The following is a 23,079-nucleotide window of genomic DNA, read 5'->3' as shown; positions in this document are numbered from 1 at the left end:
TCGACCAATAGATGCTTGCCAGGCAGAAATCCTCCTGCTTTGGGCATGCTGGGAGAGACCAGAATCTTTAAATCACTTGAGTAACCACAGCACAAGGCTCTCAGCTACCAAGGTTCAGAGGTGGGGATGTGAGCCCAAGCTGCAGCTTGTAATAAAAAGATCCTCATGTGTTTTGCAATGGACTCGACTTCTGGTAGTGGTCTTTGGGGTATCGAGATTCAGGCATAACAGTGGCTCATCCTTGTAGTACCAAACATGGAAGGCTAACACAGAAGGATCACCAAGAGTTTGAGGCAAACCTGAGGTACATATTAAATTTCAGACAAGGCTGACCTGTATAGCAAAACCTTATCTCAAAAAGAAAAGCTGAACAGGACTGAAGAGATTGCTCAATTTTTAAAAGCACTTGCTGCTCTTGAGGAGAACCTGGGTCCATTTTCCAGCCCACACATGGTAGTTGACAACCATCTGCTAACTCCAGGTTCAGGGTATCTGACACTCTTTTCTGATCTCTGGGCACACCATAAATGCATATGGTCCACACTATTTATTGGGGAAAACCAATTATAAAACACATAAAATAGATGAAAAAAATTCTTAAAACAAAAGTAAAGTGAAAAAAGAAAGAAATAATGAAAAACTGGAGAGGGGAGGCAGGAGGAAGAGGAAGACGAGAGAAGGAATTAAAATTTTATAATGAAAAGAATGATGGAGAATTTTTTTAAAATGGCATGGAGATGGCCTAGAGGTTCAAAGTTCAGAGGCAGATAGAGTACAGAAAATGGATTAAGGGAGCTAAGTATGTAAATAATTAATTTTTATAAGAAAGAATATCATGATTCTAGGGTAGAAAATATTTTATAGGATGAAAATATAAATAATAAATTTTGTATAGCATTTCATTAAATTATTGAAAACTATAAGATACATGGGTGAACAGAAGAACCAAAAACTGTCCCCAGAAAGCAGAAAGGGAGTAATAGATAACTCAACAAAATTTCACTTTTGCAACTTTCTGTGTAACTTCCTATGTTAAACAGGCAAAAAAAAAAAAATCAGCCTTGGCACTGGTCTATCTCTTGGTGACCTGCAATTATGTCAAACTATAGACTGCTTGTAGCCAAAGTATAAAAATGGTACTGATAAAGGACTCAGCACAAGGTTTGGTTGACTCCAAGAATCCATCCATATGTCTCAATTTTGTAAAGTGATGTCTCAAGTCCCCACTTCACAAATGGACTGGATGGAACCTTTATACCTGAGGTCACTAGGGTCACAACTTGTATTGGCAGAACAAACACTACATCTTCTAATTTCCATATTAGCCTTTTGTACATTGAGAGAGCACTGCTCCTCCCAGAGAGGAATTCTGAGCCTCATTTCCTGTAAGTGAAAGTTAAACCTAAAATATCATCAAGGACTGGAATACTTACCTGCCCATGAGGAAATGAGGTAGTAATATTAAGAAGCTTTTCAGCTTCATGAGGTCCCATTTATTGATTGTTGCTCTTAGAGCCTGTGCTGTTGGTGCTCTGTTCAGGAAGTTGTCTCCTGTGCTAATGAGTTCTAGGCTGTTCCCCAATTTTTTTTCTAACCGATTTAGAGTATCTTGTTTAATGTTGAGGTCTTTGGTCCACTTGGAATTTAGTTTTGTGCAGGGTGATAAATATGGCTCTATTTTCATTTTTCTGCATGTAGACATCCAGTTGGACCAGCACCATTTGTTGAAGATGCTGTCTTTTTTCCATTGAATGGATTTGGCTGCTTTGTCAAAAATCTAGTATTCATAGGTGTGTGGGTTTATTTCTGGATCTTCTTTCAGTTCCATTGATCCACCTTTCTGTTTCTATGTCAATACCATGTAGTTTTTATTACTATTGCTCTGTAGTACAGCTTGAGATCGGGGATGGAGATACCTCCAGATGATATGTTGTTATACAAGATCGTTTTGGAGATTCTGGGTTTTTTGTTTCTCCATATGAAGCTGAGAATCTTTTTTTCAAGTTCTGTAAAGAATTGAGTTGGTATTTTGATGGGAATTGCATTGAATCTGTAGATTGCTTTTGGCAGGATGGCCATTTTCACAATGTTTATCCTACCAATCCATGAGCATGGGAGATCTTTCCATCTTCTGATATCTTTTTCAATTTCTTTCTTCAGAGACTTGAAGTTTTTCTCAAACGGGTCTTTCACTTGCTTGGTTAGTGTCACCCCAAGGTACTTTATGTGGTTCTGAGTGAAGTATCCCAGAAGGAGAAAGACAAACATGGTATATACGCGCTTATATAGACCTACAAGATATAATAAACATAATGAAGTCTATACACCTAAAGTAGATAAACAAGAAAGCAGACACGAGGTAAGATGATCAATCCTCACTTAGAAGGACAAATGAGAAGCGCATTGGACGTATGACAGGAGTCTACCACAGAAGGCAACTGAAAGACCCTACCAAGCAGCGTTTCAAAACAGATACTAAGACTCATAACCAAACCTTCAGCAGAAGGGGAGTTAGTATGACAGGGAAAGGATAGGAGCCCCACAAGGACCAAATATATCTGGGCACAGGCTATTTTTCTGAATACGTTTCTCCAACCAAGGACCATGTGTGGATATAACCTAGAACCTTTACTCGGACAAAGCTCATGGTAGCTCAATAACCAATTGGTTTCCCATAGTAAGGGGAACAGGGACTATCTCTGATAGGAACTCAATGGCAGGCTCTTTGACTCCCCACGCCCCAAGGGAGGAGCAGTTCTGCTAGGACTTCACAGCCAGCCCTGAAGATACTTGATAAAACAGGGCCAGACGAAAGGGGAAGAGGTCCTCCCCAATCCGTGGACTTGGAAAGGGGCAGGGAGAAGCTGAGGGAGGGAGGGTGGGATTGGGAAGGAATAAGGGACTGGGATACAGCTGGGATACAGAGTTAATAAAATGTAACTAATAATAACAAACAATAAAAAAAGAACTATGTTGAAGAGAAAAAAAAAATAAAAAGAAAAGAAACAACCTAGGCCCATAATTATACATCCAACACCAATCACGATAGGTCTGTGAATTTTCCTTCCAAAATAACTCACGAATATTATCAACAAAAGGTTTCCTGGATAGGGGAATGAAAATGTTTGTTTATATAAAGTATTGGTAGCTGTTAGTCAATAGCCTCTCTAGCACTTACAGTCTAGGCTTCATTGTTTAACGACTACCTTAAGAGTGCAGCAATGGGTGCCTCGGATGTTTGGTGTACTGTTTTAATATGTAAAGCAATTGTGAAACTGAAGGAAGTTTCTCCTCCTCTCTGGAGAATGCTAAAGCTCTATTCTGGATTATCCTGCCCTTGGGAAACACACAAAAAATTTATGAAAAGAACCAAATATTTAAATAAGTTCTCTGCAAACTACATATTTTTAATTGATGAGAATGTTTACCCTATTCATGTTATGCAAAAAGGAAAGATAAGAAAAATTAGACACTCTTCACTAATGATAATGAAAGGGTTAGACGAACTTTGTAACCTATATGTCTTCTAAAGCCTATAGTTTTGAGTTTTAGGTCCAGGTTAAGCTAAAGCCTCTTAGTACCTTTCCAGAGAGTGAAGGAATGTGACCCTATCTGTGAGGGCAGATATAAAAAAAGGGCAAGCAAGCAATGACCTTCACTCAGCAAAAGAAGGACCAGACCCTTGTCCTTGAGATAGCGTTTCTTAGCAACGAACCTAGACTTCTTCTGAGTAGCTTTTGACCTCTGGCCAAGAGCCCGCAGCCCTAATCTTCAAGGATGAGCTAACCACCCCCACCTTAAAGTGCAACTGTATCCACACTTGGCAGGACTGGCCAAGCTTGAGCACCTAAGACTAACCAATTATCTTACTTTATAGCTTCCTCATCCAATCCTAAATTGCCAAAACTAAAACTTCAAATTTCCCGCAATTTTTCTTTTAAAAAAACCTAAAGGCCTTTGTCTCCCGGTGCCACTCTTTGCTGACCAGCAAGGGTGACCCCGTTGTACAATGGTTAATAAACCTCTTGCTTTTGCAACGAGTCTTGGTCTGGGGGAGTTTCTGGGAAGGGCGCGATTGAACTCCTGAGCTGTGAGACCCCAGGTCTTACATTTTTGGTGCGTTTGGCCGGGAAAGGGCGTGCCCCTTCCCCAACCCTCATCAGACTGAACTCGGAGGTCAAGCTCGGAACAGGTTAGTCTGTTTCTGTCTTACCAATCTGTTTCTTGTCAGAGATGGCTGCCATGAGGCAGCCTCTCAATTAGATTTCTGTGGTACCAATCTGTTTCAGTTTAGGCGCCTATCTGGACCTTTTTGGTCATCTGATCAGTCATTGCGATTGACAGACGTGTCAGAATATCACTTGACTGGGAACTGGGGACGCCCACTTTCCGTTTGGGAGGTTGGATCTGAGACGGTCCTCCTCCCGTCTGATTTTCGTAGAGAACGACCGCCACCAGGCAGCCGTTCTATCAGAGCACTGTGGTACCACTCACAAGGGTGTCCTTGTTTGATTACTTGCCTGATTCTTTGTGTTTCTGTTGTTGTTGCCTCTCTGACTCTTTTGACAGGGAGATGTTCTAGCTTGAGAGCATCTGTAGAAGGGGTTCGAGTCCCCTGAGTGGTTTGAGGCCACTTGCCTGGAATGGTTTCATTAAGGCAGACAGACATGTCATTAATGCCAAGTCCATGGGACATCCTATAGGACACTCAGCTTGCCCCTTTCTGTGAACAGGGAGGAGCCGAGAGATTCTGCTCCCCCAGCAATTTAAATCCTGTGTTTCTCATGTATGTATGTATTTTTCTGTGTCTGTTTCTTTGTAGACTTGGACTGATAAAAATTTGGACAGAGGATAATTAAAATTAGAACTTGGCCCGGGAGTGCACATGGCTGCATGGCAGGACACCAAGCAGTGTGCTCTCCCTCCCGAGGGAGCCAAGGAGGGAGTGCTTTCGGGTGGCCGGGGAGACATGTGGAGCTGGGGCTGGAGCTTGGGCAGGCAGTGCTCAGGCACTTGAGCGTCTGTGGAATAACAGTGCACACCCAGCAGGGCATGGGCTTGATGTGGCCCCTTGTTGCGATGGACAGCCAAAGAGCACGGGGGAGGGGAGAGGCCCAGCCAGGAAGCAGGTTCAGGACCTGCGGGGGAGGTAAGCTACAGTAGAGCTCACAAGGGAGCCAAGGGAGCAGGCAAGGCTCATGGGCTTGCTGGGTGGAAGTCCTTAGACATGGCTAGGCGGGGATTGGCACTGTAGCTGCTCCATGATAGGAGCTGCTCTGGCTGCCGAGAGTGAGGAAAAACTCCTCCCCCTTGCCTTCATGCCAGCTTAGCAGGGAAGTGAGCAGCAAGAGCTCACCACGCCCTCTTGCTCCTCTCTTCCCTCCTCCCACCTAGGGGGCTTGCAACTTACAGATCAAACAGTAATTTAGAAAAAAAAAAAACTGCACTTGCTGTAATGTTTAGAATTACAGCTGAGTCTGTCTGTTTAAATATATGGCCATTATACGATTGTTTTCAACTGGTCTTCAATGGTAGATATGATAAAAAAAAAAATAATTGGGTATGTTTTAAGGTTAAATTCAAATTCTTGTTTTAAACACGTATATGTGCCTATGTGTTTGTAGGGTCTATAAATGCATATGTTTAAATAACAACAATGTAAATTGCCACATGGTGTGGCTCAGGAAAAGAACAAAGGTTGCAAAATCTCTAAGTCAAAATGATTTTATTTCCTTTTAGGATAAGAGGAAAGTCTTATTCTAAGTTGATATTGGTTCTGAAGATTGGGTTGTTTTCACTGATAAATTTTGGTCTTAAAATCTGGTTTCGACTTTTAAAATTATGGTTATGCTTTGTAAATTCACTCCTAAAAAAGATACTTTGCTTTGATACTGCAGAGACGAGTTTTAAAAATTGTTTAGATGTTTAAGAGGATAAAACATTTACAGTTTATCAGATTTTTTAAGCAATAACTCTTGGGTAGTCCAACAACGAACTTAAAACAGTTTCCCAACCCTTGGGAAAAAAAAATTAATGGGAGTTTTTCTGTTGCCTAAAAAAAAAAAAAAAGAGAGAGAGTGAGCAAGAGATATTAAAAAAAATAGCTTGTCTAAAACAAAAATGTCGGTTAAGCCAGAAAAAGAAAGCTAGGAACCTGAAGGTATATAGGATGTTGCAGAAGGTTAGTGGATGTATTATATAAAGCCTGAGAGTTAATATGATTTAAAAAAAAAAAAAAACAACTGTATTTAAATATGTTATAATTCATTTAAAAGGCTGGTGATTATTCATTGCAAAATGTTTTTTTATGCTCTTTTAAGGGGAAAAAAATTCTGGCTGATAGGTTTGGTATGGCTAAAATAATTCATACAGTTTAAAAGTGTTCTGTACTGGGGCATCAACCCGCATGCAACCAGACATGCTCTTCTCTGGGTACAAAGCAGCTGACCCTGAGTGCAGTGCTTAGCCTCGCATCCTGAGCGTAACATTTTAGCTTTTTATGGTATCCAACCATGCTTGGGGAGAATTTCCTGCTTCAATGGCTGTAAAGGCCTGAATGATCATTTATTACTAATATCAGAGATCAGACCTCTACTCTTGCCTGATGCGTCTAAAACAAAAAGGGGGAACTGTAGAGAGCTGTGTAATGCCGCACCTTAAAGATGGAGCTGGTTTCCGCCTTCCACCTTCCCGATGGTGAGTGCTCTCTGTCACGAACAATTCCACATTTGGCTAAGGCTGAGGATCTGGCTTGTTTCCATGTATGTGGACCTATCTGCATTGCCCACGTGGCACGCCTGGGTTGGCTACCCAGAGGCTATTTAAGCTGTGGGCTGCCTTTCCCCAGGGTCCGAGGATTGTTCAAGGTTCCTGAATAAACTGCATTGAAAAAAAAACAGTGTTCTGTACTGTTCTGTTATGCAGTTGGTTCTAAAACTTATTTGATCACTATGTTAAAACTTTTGGTTGTGGGGGATTATGGATGCTCCACAGTGTTTGCTGTATCATCAACAGCACCTAATGGCTATTATTGGTATTGTCAGTCACAGCCTGTGCTAACACATGGCTAGCTACCATGATGGTTCAGAAATAGAGAGCACATGAAGCTGTAGTTTTGCTGCCATATTTGTTTAGGACTTCCAGCTGAGTTCAGTTACACGTGGCCAGCCGCCATGCTGGTTCAGAGATAAAGAGGGTGGAGACATGAGTTTACCACCATTTTGTTTAGGTCTCTCAGTTATGTTCAGTCCTCTGATTAGTGTTAAGTGCAAAGCTTTTTACTGTTCAATTTTAATACAAAGTGGTAGGATCAGCAAGATTTGCTAGTCCCTCTATAAACTGTATCTGATTAAAATGTTTGCTTTAATTTTAGTTCAGAAAGAGCAGACTTAAAGCTATGCTAACGACTGCAGTTGGTTAAGATGTTGAGCTCTACCTAGTGTCTTTGTATAGGGTTTTTTTTAAGGTTAAGCCTAGGATGGGTAACTATAAAGTTTGCCTATTTGTCTTAAAATATATAGTTCTAAAACATGCATCTCAAAAATATGCTAGAACTAGATTAAATAGCATACTGTTTTATAGGACACAGTTTAAAACAGATGATAAAAACAGAGTAACTCAGATATGCTGGCCCTCAAGCTTATCAGGGATCTGATAAATATGGCATTTTTTTTTTTTTCGTAGCACTGCTTTTATGGAGACAACTGAATACCCGTTGGTTGGGTTAGGGGCCTCTCCAAAGGAGGAAACCATGCCTTTTATTTTTTTATTTTTTTTATGCCTGGTTAACAGCCTAGGTCTATGAGGTGTTTCCATAGCATCTCTGACACCATCCCTCCCCTGTTTAGTAGTTATAATTTTATCCTTTGTCTCTGAGAGTTTGATCAGTGCCTTCTATGTTGTCCTGAATTTGGAACTAATGACCAATACCTGCTGAGCTCACTAGCGTGCACAGGACATGACATGAGCCTCCCGTCTTCCAGAAGCTATGATCAAAGGCTTATATTCCCAGGCGTATTTCTCCCAGGTTTGCTAATTATGAATGATTTTTATAGGATAGTCCACCTGCATTGATCTGTCATGGTCACTATATCTCATTAGTTATAGCCTCCAACTGAGGTCTTTTTCTTATGAACCAGCATTATTTTTTCTTTTTTTTTTTTTTCAATGCAGTTTATTCAGGAACATTGAACAATCCTCGGACCCCGGGGAAAGCCAGCCCACAGCTTAAATAGCCTCTGGGTAGCCAACCCAGGCGTGCCACGGGGGCAATGCAGATAGGTCCACATACATGGAAGCAAGCCAGATCCTCGGCCTTAGCCAAATGTGGAGTTGTTCGTGACAGAGAGCACTCACCATCGGGAAGGTGGAAGGCGGAAACCAGCTCCATCTTTAAGGCATAGCATTCCGCAGCTCTCTACAGTTCCCCCTTTTTGTTTTAGACGCATCAGGCAAGAGTAGAGGTCTGATCTCTGATATTAGAAATAAATTGGGACTTTGTACAGATGTTCATTTAGGTGTCATCCACCCAAAGAGCATCAGACCCGTCCAATACCTTTTTCTCAGAGGCGGGACCTGGGGCATCAACCCGCATGCAATCAGACATGCTCTTCTCTGGGTCCAAAGCGGCTGACCCTGAGTGCAGTGCTTAGCCTCGCATCCTGAGCGTATCATTTTAGCTTTTTATGGTATCCAACCATGCTTGGGGAGAATGTCCTGCTTCAATGGCTGTAAAGGCCTGAATGATCATGGCTGCATCACACTGTTGTGAGACTCTAATCTTGCATATATACCACAGGCAAACCAAGGAGACCAACACCAGAAGGCCTGCTAACACTCCCATGCCCGCCCATTCCTTCAGATGATTCATGGCTGCAGCAATCCATGTTGATAATCCTGTGGCTAGTCCTGTGTCCACTCCGGTAGAATTTACTGTGACAATGGCCACTCTCAGCTGCTCCATCGTAGTATCGAATTCTCCAGTCCAATTACCTAAAATATAGCTCAACAATTGTTTAGACAGATTTGCAGCGCAGGAAAAATTCTCATGTTGTATGCTAGTGACACAAAGTCCAGCATACTTTCATTGACAGCCAGGTTGAGCGATTTGCCATAGGGTATCAATTTGCTCCTGGAAGAGGTCAATCCTCTGATTGAACACCATCAAGCTTCCTTTTAGTTGAGCATTAATTCCTTTATGTACAACTAAGGCATGAGCTACATTGGCTAAATGATTATTCAGGGTCTGAGCAGTCTGCCCAGTATGACTCATGGCTAATGCCCTGGTGGTAGCTCCAACAGCCGTCAATGAGATGGTAGTAACAATGGTGGCTGTAGTTCCAAGATCCCTTTTCTGTCTGAAGAGAGTCATAGCGTGAGGGGCATCAATGGGCATAGACACCCAGTGAGGCATGCGAGTAACCAGGGCATACCTAACTTTACTAGCATTCCAGCATTGGGCAAAAAAGCAAGTATCATTACCACAATTACTTGGCTCTATCTGGCTAATAATGAATAAAAATGGGGGATATAGACAAACAGGTGTGGGCTTATAGGAAATATTATGAGAAGCCTTAACCCCTCGTTGGAACATCCTGCGTCAGTTCTAGAACTAGCAGTGGTGGTGTCCGAGGTCTGAGTAGGTTCAGGAGACCATTGCCCCCAGGGCCGAGACGTGCTCCATGCCAATTGACTAACTCCATGTTTTCCTCCAATTTTGAAAGTCATTTAAGGTTCTTAAATTATTTTTTTCCCTTTTTTCTTAAATTTTTCATCAATTACACTTTATTCATTCTGCATCCCCCCATAAGCCCCTCCCTCCTCCCATCCCAATCCCACCCTCACTCCTCCCTCTGCTTGCATGCCACTCCCCAAGTCCACTAATAGGGGAGGTTCTCCTCTCCTTTCTGATCTTAGTCTATCAGTTCACATCAAAAGTGGCTGCATTGTCCTCTACTGTGGCCTGGTAAGGCTGCTCCCCCCGCCCAGAGGGAGGTGATCAAAGAGCAGGCCAATCAGAGTATGTCAGAGGCAGTCCCTCTTCACATTACTATGTAACCCAATTGGACTCTGAACTGCCCTGGGCTACATCTGTGCAGGGGTTCTAGGTTATCTCCATGAATAGTCCTTGGTTGGAGTATGAGTCTCTGGGAAGTTCCCTATGTTCAAATTTTCTTGTTCTGTTGCTCTCCTTGTGGAGACCCTGTCCTCTCCAGCTCTTACTATTTCCCAGTTCTTACCTAAAATTCCGTTCACTCTGCCCAACAGTTGCCCATCAGGCTCAGCATCTGCTTTGATAGTCTGAAGGGCAGAGGCTTTCAGAGGCTCTCTGTGGTAGGTTCCTAGGTTGTTTCCTGTTTTATTCTTCTTCTGATATCCATCCTCTTTGCCTTTCTGGATGGGGATTGGACGTTTTAGTTAGGGTCCTCTCTCTTGCTTAGTTTCTTTAGATGCACAGGTTTTAGTGGGTTTGTCCTATGTTGTATGTCTATATGAGTGAGTATATACCATGTGTGTCTTTTTGCTTCTGAGACAACTCACTCAGGATGATCCTTTCCAGATCCCACCATTTACCTGCAAATTTCATGATTTCCTTATTTTTCATTGCTGAGTAATATTCCATTGTGTAGATGTACCACAATTTCTGCATCCATTCTTCAATTGAGGGGCATCTGGGTTGTTTCCAGCTTCTGGCTATTACAAATAAAGCTGCTACAAACATGGTTGAGCAACTGTCCTTTTTGTGTACTTGAGCCTCTTTTGGATATATGCCCAGTAGTGGTATGGCTGGATCTTGAGGAAGCGCTATTCCTAGTTGTCTGAGAAAGCGCCAGATTGATTTCCAGAGTGGTTGTACAAGTTTACATTCCCACCAGCAGTGGAGAAGGGTTCCCCTTTCTCCACAACCTCTCCAGCATGTGTTGTCACTTGAGTTTTTGATCTTGGCCATTCTCATGGGTGTAAGGTGAAATCTCAGGGTTGTTTTGATTTGCATTTCCCTAATGGCTAATGAGGTTGAGCATTTCTTTAAGTGCTTCTCTGCCATTCGGTATTCCTCTACAGAGAATTCTCTGTTTAGCTCTGTTCCCCATTTTTTAAGTGGATTACTTGGTTTGCTGCTTTTCAGCTTCTTTAGTTCTTTATATATACTGGATATGAGTCCTCTGTCAGATAAAGGGTTGGTGAAGATTCTTTCCCAATCTGTAGGTGGTCGCTTTGTTTTGATGACGGTGTCCTTTGCTTTACAGAAGCTTTTCAGTTTCATGAGGTCCCATTTATTGGTTGTTGCTCTTAGAGCCTGTGCTGTTGGTGTTCTGTTCAGGAAGTTTCCCCCTGTACCAATGAGTTCTAGGGTATTTCCCACTTTTTTTTCAAGCCGATTTAATGTGTCTGGTTTTATGTTGAGGTCTTTGATCCACTTGGACTTCAGTTTTGTGCAGGGTGACAAGTATGGATCTATTTTCATTTTTCTACATGTAGACATCCAGTTAGACCAGCACCATTTGTTGAAGATGCTATCTTTTTTCCATTGTATGGTTTTGGCATCTTTGTCAAAGATCAGGTGTCCATAAGTGTGTGGGTTTATTTCTGGGTCTTCTGTTCGGTTCCATTGATCCACCATTCTGTTTCTATGCCAGTACCATGCAGTTTTTAAAACTGTTGCTCTATAGTACAACTTAAGATCAGGGATGGAGATACCTCCAGAAGATCTTTTATTGTAGAGGATTGTTTTAGCAATTCTGGGTTTCTTGTTATTCCATATGAAGTTGAGAATTTTCCTTTCCAGGTCTGTAAAGAATTGTGTTGGTAATTTGATGGGCATTGCATTGAATCTGTAGATTGCTTTTGGTAAGATGGCCATTTTTACTATGTTAATCCTACCAAGCCATGAGCATGGGAGATCTTTCCATCTTCTTATATCTTCTTCTAATTCTTTCTTCAGAGATTTGAAATTTTTTTCATACAAGTCTTTGACTTCCTTGGTTAGGGTTACTCCGAGGTACCTTATGTCATTTGTGGCTATTGTGAAGGGTGTTGTTTCCTTAATTTCTTTCTCAGCCCTTTTGTCTTTTGTATACAGGAGGGCTACTGATTTTTTTGAGTTAATTTTGTATCCTGCCACTTTGCTGAAGGTGTTTATCAGTTGTAGGAGCTCCCTGGTAGAGTTTTTGGGGTCACTCACGTATACTATCATATCATCTGCAACTAGTGATAATTTGACTTCTTCCTTTCCAATTTGTATCCCCTTGATCTCCTTCAACTGTCTTATTGCTCTAGCAAGGACTTCCAACACTATGTTGAAGAGATATGGAGAGAGTGGGCAGCCTTGTCTTGTCCCTGATTTCAGTGGGATTGCTTTAAGTTTCTCTCCATTCAGTTTGATGTTGGCTATAGGCTTGCTGTATATCGCCTTTACTATGTTTAGATATGTGCCTTGTATCCCTGATCTCTCCAATACTTTGAACATGAATGGATGTTGGATTTTGTCAAAGGCCTTTTCAGCATCTAGGGAGATTATCATGTGGTTTTTTTCTTTCAGTTTGTTAATATGGTGGATCACATTGATGGATTTCCGTATATTGAACCACCCCTGCATACCTGGGATGAAGCCTACTTGATCATAGTGGATAATATGTTTGATGTGTTCTTGGATTCGGTTTGCAAGTATTTTATTAAGTATTTTTGCATCAATGTTCATAAGGGAGATTGGCCGGAAATTCTCTTTCTTTGTTGAGTCTTTGTGAGGTTTAGGTACCAAGGTGACTGTGGCTTCATAGAATGAATTTGGTAATATTCCTTTTGTTTCTATTTTGTGGAATAGTTTGAAGAGAATTGGTGTTAGCTCTTCTTTGAAGGTCTGGTAGAATTCTGCGCTGAAGCCATCTGTCCTGGGCTTTTTTTGGATGGGAGACTTTTGATGACCGCTTCTATTTCTTTGGGGGATATAGGTCTATTTAGTTGATTTACCTGGTCCTGGTTCAGCTTTGGTAAGTCAAATCGATCAAGAAAATTGTCCATTTCATTTAGATTTTCAAATTTTGTGGCATATAGACTTTTGAAGTAAGTCCTAATGATTGTTTGGATTTCCTCAGTGTCTGTAGTTATATCCCCCTTTTCATTTCTGATTTTGTTGATTTGGGTGGTGTCTCTCTGCCTTTTAGTTAGCCTGGCTAAGGGTTTGTCGATCTTGTTGATTTTCTCAAAGAACCAGCTCTTGGTTTCATTGATTCTTTGAATTGTTTTATTTGTTTCCAATTGATTGATTTCAGCCCTGAGTTTGATTATTTCCAGCCGTCTACTCCTTCTTGGTGTGTCTGCTTCTTCTTTTTCTAGGGTTTTTAAGTGAGCCATTAGGGTGTTTGAATGAGCTGTCTCGAATTTCTTCTTGAAGGCACTTAGTGCTATGAACTTTCCTCTTAGCACTGCTTTCATTGTGTCCCACAAGTTCAGGTATGTTGTGTCTTCATTTTCATTGATTTCTAGAAAGACTTTAATTTCTTTCTTTATTTCTTCCCTGACCCAGCTGTCATTTATTAACAAGTTGTTCAGTTTCCATGTGTGTGTAGGCTTTTTGTTATTTCTGTTATTGTTGAGGTCCAGCTTTATTCCATGGTGATCAGACAAGATACATGGGATTATTTCAATCTTCTTGTATCTGTTGAGGCTCGCTTTGTGACCCACTATGTGGTCTATTTTGGAGAAGGTTCCATGAGGTGCTGAGAAGAAGGTAAATTCTTTTGTGTTTGGGTGTAAAGTTCTGTAAATGTTTGTTAGGTCCATTTGATTCATGACCTCTGTCAGAGACATTGTTTCTTTGTTTAATTTCTGTTTGGTTGACCTGTCCTTTGTTGAGAGTGGGGTGTTGAAGTCTCCCACTATTAATGTGTGTGGATCTATATGTGCTTTAAATTTTATCAATGTTTCTTTCACAAATGTGGGTGCCCTTGTATTTGGGGCATAGATGTTCAGGATTGTGATGTCTTCCTGGTGGAATTTTCCCTTGATGAGTATGAAGTGTCCTTCCCCATCTCTTTTGATAAATATGGCATTTTAACATATGTAAGTTTATTGTGACAGAAAGTCCCAAAATCCTGGCAGTAGCTCCCCAAGGTCTCCGAGAAGATTTGGACAACGACAGATGACTGCAACTCTGGATTGTGGTATGCTAACCACTGGGCAATACTGCCCCAACTGGCCCACTGCTAGGGCCCAGCCTAAACTGTGGACAAAGCCGGGGACACCTGAAGAGCCATTGTCTCACATTGTGAGAGGCAAGGTGAGGTCAATCTCTCCTGTTCCTCTTTCCACAGCAGCAGTTTCTCATCCTCTATGCCTGATGGCTGGACTGCCTCTGCTCAGAAAGCCAGGAGACCACATGAGCCAGGGACACTGCCTAGGTGATGGACTAACTAGTCATCTCTGTCATTTTGATTGGTACATTTACTTAGCTCATAATTTATCCTTCTCAGGTCTCTGATCACATTGACAGCTAGGCTGAAAGGCTAGGCTTAGTTAACAGTAACTTGGCAGTTAAAGAGCAGACAGTTAGGTTCACTATCAGCTCATTGGACAGTTCATTAGTTAGTTAAAACTACTGGGTACTATATCTTTTGTATAAAACAAAACAAAACAAAACAGGTTTGCCCTGCTCACAAGCTTTACATCAGTTGCCAATGTCTTATATTAATAGTTAAATAAAAAAATATAAGGTTTATATAGGGTCTGAGGATATAGGATTTCAGGTTATAAAAATCTAAAAAACTGTTGGTTTACATACTGATCAAAGTGTCAATTTAATGGACGTCAGGTTAACAGTTAAGTAAAAAAAAAAGTACAAGCAGTTTCTCACGCAGGCAATTTTACTTAGCCAAAATATAGGAGGGTTTACTCAAGGTTGCACAGAGCCTGCTGTCTGGTTACTATGGTTGCACGGAGTTTCTCAGGGTCAGAGCAGTCCATTGTAAGACCACCAAGGTCAGTCTGTGAGAGACTGGACTTTAAAAAATAGCCAAGAAGCTGAGTTCCGCTGCTCAGATGCTGTTAACTCCAAAAAGGCTGCCACATGGACACACTTAAGTTGTTTATAAAATATATAAAACAAACAGCTGACTGGTACCAATTCTGTTGGATATAGTTTTTATCTGTTACTCTCAAAATGTTGCTGTATTAGATTTGCTGATATGTTACTTTTCTGAGTTTCCTTTTGTGTACCAAAAATTTATATGAGTTTATAAAAATCAAAAGGTCATAAGACCTAGATCTGGCATAGCTCAAATGGATCCCAGAAGAGTTTTTCCCTGGTGTTGGGATTCCTCACTTTTTCCATTTAACAGACAAATCTTAACTTCTGTCTCTAGTCTGAATTTGTCTCAGCAGATTTTCACCTGGTTGACTCTGGGCTGCAAACTGAAATCTGGACTTGTTGGAAGCTGACATGACTGCTCCCTGTCTCTTCAATTGGATCAACTAACCAGAGACTGTTAAGGACTGCCTCATTGACCAGCCTTTGACTGGCTCCTAGTAATCTTTACCCATGTACTCTCCCCAACTTTTGACCAGCATTTCAGCCTCTTTTAAACTGAGATTTCAACGATCCATCATCAGCATGAAGAAATACCAGAAGACGGATCATCGGCCCATTGTCCCATTCTATAGGCTGAAATGTTGAGTCAAAAAAAAATTTTTTTCTTAAGATAAAATTCTCACTCTGCAGCTGCTTCATGATTGAAGCAGTTACAAGGAGAAGGGGGAAATGAAAGGATTAGACTAACTTTGTAACCTATATGTCTTCTAAAGCCTATAGTTTTGAGTTTTAGGTCCAGGTTAAGCTAAAGCCTCTTAGTACCTTTCCAGAGAGTGAAGGAATGTGACCCTATCTGTGAGGACAGATATAAAAAAAGGGCAAGCAAGCAATGACCTTCACTCAGCAAAAGAAGGACCAGACCCTTGTCCTTGAGATAACGTTTCTTAGCAACGAACCTAGACTTCTTCTGAGTAGCTTTTGACCTCCGGCCAAGAGCCCGCAGCCCTAATCTTCAAGGATGAGCTAACCACCCCCACCTTAAAGTGCAGCTGCATCCACACTTGGCAGGACTGGCCAAGCTTGAGCACCTAAGACTAACCAATTTTCTTACTTTATAGCTTCCTCATCCAATCCTAAATTGCCAAAACTAAAACTTCAAATTTCCCGCAATTTTTCTTTTAAAAAAACCTAAAGGCCTTTGTCTCCCGGTGCCACTCTTTGCTGACCAGCAAGGGTGACCCCGTTGTACAATGGTTAATAAACCTCTTGCTTTTGCAACGAGTCTTGGTCTGGGGAAGTTTCTGGGAAGGGCACGATTGAACTCCTGAGCTGTGAGACCCCAGGTCTTACAATAGTATAATTCTAAGTGATCTTACATATTTGAGAGCTCTATGAAGACTTTTTATTTCTTCCAATTCTCTTTCTCTCTAGTCTACTATCTAAGCAGAAGAGAATTTGCAGAATTTTGAATGTTGTGTGCCCTACCTCTGTCTTCTTATTACACTCTCTCTGTCATTGAGGTCATCACGCAGAAGGTAAACTTGCAGTATATCGACGGTTTGAACTCTCGGTGCATATTTCTAGCATAAGGCTGTATTCCTTCTGAATGCACAGAATGTTGTCAGAAATATTTTTGGTTGAAAAGAAAAAAGTCTCTGCTCTCATTAGCCTGAGTTTACCTTTTACATTGCCTTGGTATGCCCCTCAAATAATCCATGGAAGAGGTAAGATGTGGTCCATTCTATGGTCAGCTTGCTTGTAAAACTACCTGGGGAAATGCTCACCAAATGCTGTTACCATTGATCAATGTGAATTGCATCCTCTCACAATTGTTTCTACTAAAGACTTCCCCTTAAGTCACCTGACACAGCTAGTGGTAATATGAATAGTTAATATTTTCTACTTAAACAGGAAACCTTTAGTCTGAAACCCAGGAAGTTCACAGAAATTAGTGTTTTCAAAAAAATGAATAAAAATAATAAAATTTTTCATGAGCTTGGGCAAAAATTGTTTTCAATAATCATTAACAGGATATTATCATTTTTGTTCATAGTAGAGCAGAATGCAGTAGTGACATGATAAATCTTGATTCATAAACCAATAAAAGTATAATGTTGTGGAGGGGCTCAGCCCTAACACACAGCTTTAACCCAGAAGCTTTCTGTTTCTTGTAAACAAGGATTTATGGTGTGGCTCAGGTCTAGTACACACCATTAGCACAAGAGTTTTCTATTTGTTGTAAACAAAGAGTTGTGCTGTGGATCAGATGCAGCACACACTTTTACACAACTTTGTGTAAACAAAAGCTAAATAAAGCCAACTATAAGTCAAGAGGCAGAACAAGCAAACAGCTGACAAGGTGTGAACATAAAAGAACAAAGGAAGGAGGGATTGGAGTGTTCAATGGTATTTAAAACAGAGTGAAGACGGAGGAAGGACTTTTCCTTCTGTGATGTTGGTTGAGTAGGAAGGTCAACCATATGCTTTCTCTGTCCAGTAGACTTCCACACCAGCATCTAGTTCCTGAGTCCTTATTTGTAAAATGGAACATTAGGATTTTGCTTGAAAAGCAACAGTATAAATACTGGCATAGGATAATAGTATAAATACTGGCATTGTTGTCATAAATACTACAAAACACCATGGAGCCAATAATCTCTTGAAAATCAGATTTAGATGCTATTTACCTTGTTAGAAAGCACAAAGATTACTGTCAGACAGGCTGTTTAAATATTCTGATAATTTCACTTCAGTGTAACTGACTTTCTGTTCACCTCTACAGCTTAATTGTGTGCAATTAAATATGATCCTGAAATGTCACTGTGTTTTCATAAAGAGTCCTCTGCATAGAAAAATCAGTATCTACTCCTGACCCCAACTGGCTTTCTGCCATCTGAAATATAAAAATCATACAACACAGCAAGCTACGGACTCTATAAATAAATTTCTCATCCCTGCACACTTTTCCATGCTCATGTTATAATTTTTCTTAAAACTGGGCTGACTTCATCCCCAAATGATGTGACACTTCACTCTCTGAACAAATCTTCCCTTCATATTTGCCTGTCCATTTCTTTGCCTGGAAAACTTTTACTCCTTCAAGAGTGTCTCCCATAGCTAAAAAACTGTGTCCTTTAGAATCGTGGATAACCAATGCTTCACACTTGCTTCATATAAGACACAGAAAGTGAGGAGAATCTGTGTAATGCCTATGTAAGACATTCTTCCTGTTTTCACTGGAGGTCTAGTAACTAAGAGTGGAAAGCCTCGAAGACACAGTAGAATAATAGAAACATTTGCTCTCTCATTTGTAACATAAGTTCCTCCAAACTCCCACAGCAACATTCTAACAATACAGAAAAGAAAAAAAAAAAAAAAACCCTTAGGATCTCTTTGGGTTATTAAATGGTAGAATTAGATAATAATACTCCTAATATTCTACCCTCATCAGAATAAAGGCCTCTATCAAAATGTGTGGCAATAATTATTTGCCATCATGAGGATATCTAAATAGGGAGCTTTTTCACAACAAACCAGGCTATGCAGTCAATTATCAGGAAGCACATAACTCAGACTATATACTCTAATGCAGGAAATAAGGACAAACTATTAGTATATAAAAATAAGTAAATGTAAAAGTAACTCACCCATCTCAAAGCTCCCACTGATTACTCCAACTATTCATGTGGAGAGACTGAACTGTCTCTCTATTTGTGTGAGCATGGAATTTATATAGGCTCCTGATAGTCCTTTGGGTATATATGTACATGTTAATGCCAACAGAAATATCTAGGAAGAAGATAATTAAGAAAAATTGAGAACATTTTTTCCACATATACATCTGCCATCAACTGGCAAAACAGCTTCTACCATGAGGTAGATGATGGTGTCCAACTCAAAGAGCACTTGAACCTGCAGGAAACTTTAAAATGTAATCTCTCCTCTGTCACAATGGCCTCACTCTGGAAAAACAGAATAGTTTGTTACAGGTGGTGAAATTTCTCAATAGTTATGACTTTGTTCTTTAATATTGTACCTTATTCATACAGAAAGACATGGAGGTGTGACATGGAGTTATTCTGTGGAAGACACAGCTATTGATGAGACTTCAGCATTGTACGGCATCTGCAGGACAAGTGTTGTTCCTTTAAAGGAAGGAAAGAAACAGAACACAGAATTACACCAGGACATTGTTTCTGCATCAAGACTGCTATGTTCTCTCTGCAGGGATGACAGATCTCTGGATGTCCTGGGACAGTTTGATACTCAGTCGTCTCTTTCAACATTCTTAGGCACAAAAAGCTACATTCTCAGCACTGGAGGCAATGGCCACAGCAAAGTGGTCTGGGACTTTAGTCTTGCTGCGTGTTCATTGAAACACTTAATCTCAGCAGTCCTAGTGATATTCATAGCATAGAAATGCAGGGCAGAACATTTTTGGGGTCCCTCAGGTACAGGATAAAGGGTGGCTGTGTGCTCAAATTTTACTGTGTTTGATTAGTATTTACTGCTCATAACATAGTGTCACAAGTACAAATTAATTTAGATAAACATGAGCAGAAACATATGCAAACAAAAATAATTGGGAACTTGGGAAAAACAAGTTCAGTATTCCTCAAAAATACTCTGCATCTCTAATATAGAATAATTCCATCAGTAGACATATTCCTTCAAAATTCAAATGCCATTTACAGAGAAGTTCACTCTTCCCGCTGCAAATCTTTCAGGGGATGTGATTGACAGTTAAAATTTTTCACTTAGTTTTGTAATTCAGATTTTATATTTAAACCAAGGCCTATCATATTAAAACAATAATTAGACTTGGGGAAATCACTTATTTTATTTGTATTTTGGAGGAGAAAGCTAAAACTTAATGAGCTCACTGTTCTATCTCTAAAATGTTTGGTTCTGTGCAGAAAGTAAAAAGACAAATGGTCATGCTGCTTCAGGTCATTTTCTACAGAAAATTATTTCCTTTCTTTTTGTTAATACACTTTATTTATTAAATTTATTGCCTGGGGATTTCATTTATCAACATATTTACTGATGATTATTTTCTTCCTCTCTTCTCCCCTCTTTCCCATCAACACCGTTGATTCTAGATGTTCTATTTTGATGTTCATGAGTTTTGATTTAGTTTTCTTTTACCTGTTTAAGTTAACCAGCACAATCTGTTTAGCCACTGAGTGAGAACGAACTTTGGTACTTGGGAGGTCACCAAGTATGATTGAAACCCATGAATGCCATCATGGAAATTTTCTTAATTATTATATTTCTAAATTTATGAGCCAGGACTTTCATTCAGTCTGACAATGTAGACCGTTTGACTACCTTAATGTTCTACATAGTACTAAATTTGAAAAGAAAAAAAAAAAAGAAAGATATCTGATAATTTTAAACAATTACGACTAAATTTACTCTTTTAAAGGCTTGGTTTAAAATTTTTTTTTCTTACATTCACACCAATATCTACTCTTGTTAAACTCTGAAGTAGTTTTGGTGGTTTGAAAAGGACTGGCCACCATAAGATCACAAATTTGACTCTTGACCACCAGGGAGTAGCACTATTAGGAGTTTGGCCTTGTTGGGGGAAGCATCTCACTGAGGTAGGCTTTCAGGAGTTCAGAAGCTCCAGTCAGGCCCACTGTCACCATTTTCCTGCTACTTGCTGACATGCATGTAGAACTACTGGCTCCTTTTCCAGCACCAGGTATGCCTTTGTCCTACAATTCTTTCTTCCATGATGGTAATGGACTGAATGTCTGAATCTGTAAGCCTGAACCAATTAAATGTTTCCCTTTATAGTAGTGGCTGTGGTCATGGTGTCTCTTCACAGCAAGAGGAACCTGAACTAAGACACCAGAAACTAACTTTGAGAAGTTGTGATTATAGATGCCTGATGACTTTTCTCAACAAACTATTAATCCTAGTAACCAATAACCACATTGCTCATCGTTATCCTAATACATGAAGCTGTGGATGCAGCTCGGTGCTTAAGAGCACTAGTTGCTCTTGCTGAGAACCTGACTTCAGTTCCCAGCACAGACATGATGGTTCAAAAACACCAGTAATGCCAGCTGCGGGAACCAATACTTTCCTCTGGCCTCCAGGATACCTGACACTCACCTGATACACGAACATACATGAGGCCAAAACATTTATTTACATAAAATCAAACATAAATTTACATAAATGGAAACACGTTAAAGTTGTAGAAGTAATTGTAGATATGGGATAGAGAAGTTGCCTGGTGTATGTGAGCATCTGTGTCTAATCCTTCATACCGTTAGTAGAGGGTAGCCCTGAAGGGTGAGCACACACACACACACAGAGAGAGACAGAGACAGAACCAGACAGACATAAACACAAAGAGAGAAGTCTCCATAAGATTTTTTTTAATTTTAAGAAGTAGGACTACTATTACCCTTTTCATATAGAGAAACACTAAAATATAAACAGGCTATAGAAAATGTAAAAAATGGCATATCAAGTAAGCATCAGGTGAAGGTTAGGAGCCAGGAGCCTGGGCTCCTCAGAATCATGTGAAAACTGAAAGGAATCAAGGGATTCTGAGTTCCACTAACACATACATCATTGCAGAAAAATGTGCTTTTGAGGGGTATATCTGAAGCCTTGTTTACATTAATCTATGGATTTCACTACATGTGAATAAAGGTAAAATGACCATGACTTAAGAGGCAGCACCTTTGAGAGGAATGTTTGAAGGGCTCTGCAGAAACTAGGCCAGTACTCACATTTCCTGTGTTAATGTAAGTTCACATTTTGTGATGTAAAGATGCCTTTGGAGCTATGAGAATAGTGGTTGTCTCTAAAATACTGAATAAAACTCAAACAGTAGAAAAAGAATAGTTTTTTTTTTTTTTTTTTTTTAACAAACAATGATTGTTTTGCCAAAGCCTGATGGAAATACTTGTCTGACCAGGTCATTTATTCATCTTTGCATATTAATCAACAGATTGTCTCTGTTGTAGAACTGTGGAACTGTTTCCTAGCTGTGACCCCTTACCTTCTGTCAGGAACCCCTGAAGGCTGAGCACTGGGCTGACTTCTGACTGGAGACTAAACTTAACCAGGACATAATGTATACCTAAAATATTTAAAACCCCATTCTTCTCTAAGACCCTCGAAAGCTTTCTGGTTAAGTTTCCTGTATAAATAATAATGGTTATATATCTGTAATATAAAACCAGTTTGATTAAGGCAAGTTTTAACAACACATTTGGGTAAAATGGCATTTGTTACAAAACTTAATGTTAGGTGAGCAATGTTACAAGATTTTCAATGCTTATTTTAAAGGTTCTTATGCCTATATACATGCATATATCTAAACAATCCATACCTTGATCTTGGCAATGCATCTGACCCCGAGGTTTTCAACAATTTTCTCAAGTTCTGCCGTGTTGTTCTGATTGTTTCCAGATACCAGTGCTTTAAATATCCTACTTCTGTCTTTCCAAGAAAGGAGACACTTGTTAAATTATTTATTGAACTGTAAAACTAATCCTTTTTTTTATTTTCTGATGTTGAATGGTTTCCTTTTTCTTCTCTCTCATGCATTATATCCCAATGATACTCCCTCTCCCTCCATTCTACCAAGTCCCTCCCTCCCCAAACTCCCTTCTTCCTCAGATCCACTCTTCTTCATTTTGCTGCCAAAAAAAAAAAATGCTAGACTCTGATGAATATCAAGAAAACATGGCATAGGAATTTGTAAAAACTAGGCACAAACCTTCATGTGAAGGTTAAAGGAGACAACTCGGCAGGGGAATAGTTGCTAAATCATTAAACTCTACATTTGTTAAATTATTTACCGAATTGTAACAAATAATTCTAAGAAAAAAAAATTGGCCTGTTAGGGCCAGGCTGTTCTAGTCAGGGTTTCTGTTGCTATGATAAAATACCAGGACCAAAAGGAATTTAGAGTGGAAAAGGTTCATTTTAACTTACAATTCTATATCATAGTTCATAACTGAGGGACATCAGGACAGAAACTGAAGGCAGGAAGCCATGCAGAGTGTGTGGAGGAATGCTGCTTA

At 40.0% G+C, this 23,079-nt stretch overlaps 1 long non-coding RNA gene across 1 annotated transcript; it reads right to left on the bottom strand.

Annotated features, from left to right (window-relative positions):
* Positions 1-3,069: 3,069 nt before the first annotated feature.
* LOC132654320 (uncharacterized) lies at positions 3,070-22,618 on the bottom strand. Its single transcript, XR_009592002.1, has 4 exons — positions 22,383-22,618; positions 19,059-19,167; positions 18,670-18,811; positions 3,070-3,103 (listed from the first exon to the last, which is right to left on the bottom strand). It is a non-coding gene; the product is annotated as an uncharacterized LOC132654320 (long non-coding RNA).
* Between the last annotated feature and the right edge of the window lie 461 nt (positions 22,619-23,079).

The sequence above is a fragment of the Meriones unguiculatus genome, chromosome 5 (assembly GCF_030254825.1).
Source record: "Meriones unguiculatus strain TT.TT164.6M chromosome 5, Bangor_MerUng_6.1, whole genome shotgun sequence".
Taxonomy (NCBI): Eukaryota; Metazoa; Chordata; class Mammalia; order Rodentia; family Muridae; genus Meriones; species Meriones unguiculatus.
This window is presented reverse-complemented; position numbering and strand designations above follow the sequence as displayed.